Here is a 4,823-nt window from a genome sequence, read left to right on the forward strand (position 1 = left end):
TTTATGTTTTGGAGCCAATCCTTCAATATTTCCTCTTAGGGACTCATGCTCTCGGGGTCTCTAGCTGCTCAGAGTGACCCTGAGATAAGTTAGAAAGTCTCTTTTCCCAGCCCGGTGGTCAAAGAAGGAGTAAGAGCTCTTCATTTCTCGGTCTCAAGGTTGTTTATTGTTTCTTATCTATAAAATTCTTTCTCCTGTCCTGCCGAGGTCTGCTCAGCAAGACAGTCTAAGGCACTCTGCCTCCCCCAGAGCAGTGTTATCTTTTTATACTAAAAACAACTACCTGTACAATATTTACAATTACTTTCCCATACCTATCATCTACGTTAGACAGTGAGCTTCTACTCGTAACCAATCGAAAAGTGCCAACATCACAGCAGAAGATGGAGGCCAAGAAGAAGAAGGAGAAAGGCTGGACATGCCCACATTCCTCCATCTTGCCCCCTGAAGCCCCATTCTAAAAACCCCCAAAATCTATTTTTCCACTCTGTGATAAATTCCCTTTCATTTTGTGGCTTGTCATTCTTCATACAAGGTTGGGAATTGTTTTTTTCCAAGGGCTAAATCAAAGGCACAGGGGTCTTGGGCTCTGTGCCAAGGTCTCTGAGCCCTCTGACAGGGTCTCGAGTCCTGCAGGGCAGCCCGAGGAATTTCCTGGCTTCCCACATCATGCTACAGTGGAAGCTTCCTTAGCCAATCATGCCATGACGCAACAAACCTACAGCACTGCATCCTAAACTTCTTCTTTACTGTTGTAACTACTTTGATTTTTTCTAGATCTGGAACTCTAAAACTCTAAACATTCCTCCACTTCAACTTTCCTCCCCGTGTCTCTGCTAGAAACTAGAAATCCGCATTCTGGCTTCCAGCACCTGAGTTCGGAAGCCCTTTCCAAGGTCTCAGATCAAATCCTGGGTTTAATTCTAAGCTTTGCTGACAAGACCAAAGGTCTGACATTTCCCTGCATTTGGCTTTCCAACAACACTGATGCTGTTAGTTGCAGAGTGCCCGGGATCTGTCTTGCAAGTCAACTCTGGCAGGAAGAAGGCGGCTGCCAGGGGGCTGCTTGTGGCCTCTGACAGCCCCATTGCTCAGGGCTTGCCAGCGCCCCAGCCCCTCAGGCCCTGCCCCAGCCCGGCCAAGCTGCCCGGCAGCAGCGCCGCAGACCCACAGCAGCTCCGGAGCAGCCCCAGCCAGAGGCACCTGGGAGCCCTCAGCAAGGCAGGCAGCAGCAGACGGGCAGGAGGGCACGGATGGCGCTTCCTGCCTGGCACAGGGCTTGTGGCCATCTCCAGGCACCGCTCTGGCAGGGATCCCCGCAGCTCCGGCCCCTGCCCAGCCACTCTGTGGGCAGCACAAAGGCTTCAGCAGAACCACCACAGGCCAAGGGGCTTCTGGCCATTCTCCCTGCAGCACTGCATGCATGGGCAGCATGCTAAGTAGAAGTACGCTTTTCTCCACTTTCCCTATGCCCTACGAACCCTGGGCAGCAAAGAAAATCTCCTGAGAGTGTGTATATTATAACATGGTATATATTTACATAGGGTAAAAGATAGAATGGAAGAAAAGAAAAATCTTAAAAAAAAGTAAAAATCCCCACTGGCTCAGGCTGCCCCAGCAAAGAGAGCCTCCCGGATCAGCTGTCCTCAGAGCTCCAGCAGTGCAGCCAGCCGAGCCGTGACAGACGAGGCCAAGTGATCCATGCCCTGCGCAGCTGGTCGTGCAGCCTCTGGAAGATGGAATATCGTCCACTGGCTGTTGCTCGGAGGACATGCAGTGTTTCAAGTGCCAGCTCTGACACAGCACTGCTCATGTCCTCCGTCAGGCGTTCCAGGGCTGCAAGAAAGAGGAACAGAGCCATGGTCAGATGCCGGATCTGCGGGGAGCCCAGGAGAGCCCCCTGCCAGGGCCATCCCAGCCGGCTCTTGCCATGGCCAGGAGGGAGCAGGGAGCAAGGGGATCAGCCCGAAGCTGCTGGCCACCAATGGCCCACGTGGCCCTGAAATCTCAGTGTGCTCTACCCCCAGGAGCAGAGCCCTCCGCAGCCGGGGCAGGGTTTGCAGCTCTCCCCCTGGCAGCCCCCGCTGCCAGCCCGCTGGCCTCACTCACCAGTGCAGATCAGCTGCAGCTCTTGCTGCTGCCCCCTCAGGTGCCGCCCGGCCATGCCTGTGAACACAGAGCCTGTCAGGGCGCCAGCGGCACAGCTCCCTGCCAGCGGCGCTGCCGGCGCTGTGGCCACACGGGCTGCTGGCCCGGCAGGGCTCAGCCCGGCCCTTGGCGCACGCTGCCGCCCCAGGGCACGGCTGCCAGAGGGCGGCAGCAGCAATGCCCAGCCCAGGCGGGGCTCCACGGCGCCGGGCCCGGCTGGCGCTGCCGGGGCAGCAGGCGGGGCCGGGGCCGGTCTGCGGCGGGCCGGGGAGGGAGCCCGGGCTTGTGGCTCACCCATGAACCTGATGGCCGCCTCTCGCAGGGGCTCCTGTGAGCTCTGCAGGTAACGCAGGGCCCGGCGCAGGTGCTCGGCCGCTCGGCTCCTGTCCTCTGCCAGCTGCAGAGAGCGGCAGGAGGGAAGGGTTGGCGCGGGCTCAGCCCCTGGGCCGGGCGCTGCCTGCGCCCAGCCCCGGCCTCCCCTGCCCGCACAGCCCTGAGGCGCGGCCAGCGGCCGCTGGCCAAGGGCTCCCGAGGGCAGGGGGCAGAGGGCCGGCTGCTGCCCGGGGAGCCGCGGTGCCGGCCTGCAGCCCCGCCGGGCCGGGGCTCCATGGGCACCCGGCTCGGGCCCACGGGAGCCTGGAGAAGAGCCCCCGCGGCCTCTGGCTGCAGCAGCGGGCAGGGGCACAGCTGCCCGGCCCCGCACACTGAGCACCGCCCTCAGGGGCCTTCTCCAGGCTGAGCCTGGGCGTTCTCGGCTTCTCTTACCAAGCACTCGCCAAACCTCCATGTCTGATCCACCTGGAGCATTTGTTCGAGATTCCGCCTCTTCAGGAATCCGGCTGCAGAATGCAGCGTTTCCCGGGAGGCCTGGAGAGCAGCAGAGACACGGTCTTGGCCCCAGAGGCCAGGGCACAGGAGCATCCCAGTGCCACAGCCTGGAGGAGGCTGCAGCCCGCAAGGTGCCAGGGCAGGAGGCAGCCCAGTCCCCTGCCAGGAGGACAGCAGGTGGCCACAGGTCCTCACCTCAGCAACAATCTGATTCTCATCATAGCAGTGGACGTAGAGAGGGACCAGGCTCTGGCGCACGTGGGACTTCAGGGCCTTTCTTCCATCTTCTCTTAATAAGTCCAGCATCTCTTGAAAGACACACATGGAGCTCAGCTGCACCCAGATATCATCCTGTAGGAGAGGAAGGGCAAAAGACCTCAGCATCAGCTGCTTCAGGCCCTCCAGGGCACAGGCCTGCATCTGCACAGGGCACCAAGTGTCCGGGCAGCAGCCGGCGGCCGTGGTTGTGGGCACAGAGCCTTACGTGGTCAAAGAGTGGCAGGAGCGCCTCAGCCAGCTGCAGGGCAGTGGGGGTGGCTATTGGGGCACCCCCAATATCCAGGAGCAAATATCGGAGTAGAAGAATGGTCATCCTGATCATGTGGCTATCATTTTCCTGCAGGAGCTCCACAAGACTTTCGGTCAGGCTCCCCATTTTTTCAGCCTGTGCAGAACACAAGTTTGTGAAAGGCCAGTCTGCTGCCGCAGGGCCCAGAGGCCAAAGGCCTGTCCCAAAGCACTGGGGCAGCTGAAGCAGGAGGCAGGAGAGCTGGGAGCAGCTGCCCCAGGGCCCCAAGCCCAGGCAAGGCCAAGCGACGGCGTTGCCCGGCCCCACGCTGCCTGCACGGCTTCAGCCACTGCCCCCTTCTCACCATCAAGGGATTCTTGCCCAGCACTACCAGGCCTCTGAGTGCCAAGTAACGCCTGGCCCTGTGCTCGCTCTGCAGATTCTGTGCCATGATCTGCAGAACACTGTCACTGCATTCCCTCAAGTCCAGGCACTCGAGGACCTGAAAGGCACAGGGCAGTGACAGGGAGCCGGCCGGCAGGAGCCCGGAACCGCACAGGGCTGGGCCTAGGCAGCAGCACGGGGCACGGGCACCGTCCTGGCAGCTGTGCCTACGAGAGGGCAGAGAGCTGGGAGGCAGCGCTGGCCTTAAGGCTCACCTCCACAAGGAATGCCAGGGCAGGGAAATCCCAGTATGGCATCTCTTGGCCGAGCATGGTGAGCAGGTAGAATGTGTCGGGTCCGGCTGTCTGTCTCTGCCCCGACACGGGTAGAGTGGTTCTTTGGTGGGCGCGATGCAAAGGACGAGTCTGGACTCTTCAGCTTTCGGTCTTCAGGTTGTTTATTATTTCTTATCTACAAAAATTTTCTGTCTGCCCAACAGAGGTCTGATCTGCAAGCAGTCACAGGCACTCTCTGACCACCCACGGGGCGGTCATGTCTTTTTATACTAAAACTTACGTATACAATATTTACTTTTATTTCCCAATGCTTTTCACCCATGTTGGCAAGTGCACTTTCACTAGAAACCAATCTCTAAGTGCTAACATCATCACAGGAGATGGAGGACAAGAAGAAGAAAGAAGAAGGACAAGACACGCCCTGATCTCTCCATCTTGTCTCCATAACCCCCCTGTACCAAAAACCTTAAAGTCTATATCTCACCTTCTAAATGTGTCTCTTTTACACCTTGTACTCTAAAGTGATTCTCTTGTCCTCAGACTCTTATTACTTCTGTGGATGGATCAAAATCAAGCCACCAAGCACTCTTGGCAACATCCCAGGGTTTTCGAGACCCCCAAGGGTTCTCTTGGCATCTCTGGACATCGGGAACGATGTG

Source organism: Agelaius tricolor, unplaced genomic scaffold (assembly GCF_023055355.1).
Source record: "Agelaius tricolor isolate 1412-34295 unplaced genomic scaffold, bAgeTri1.0.p SCAF_85, whole genome shotgun sequence".
NCBI classification, from domain to species: domain Eukaryota; kingdom Metazoa; phylum Chordata; class Aves; order Passeriformes; family Icteridae; genus Agelaius; species Agelaius tricolor.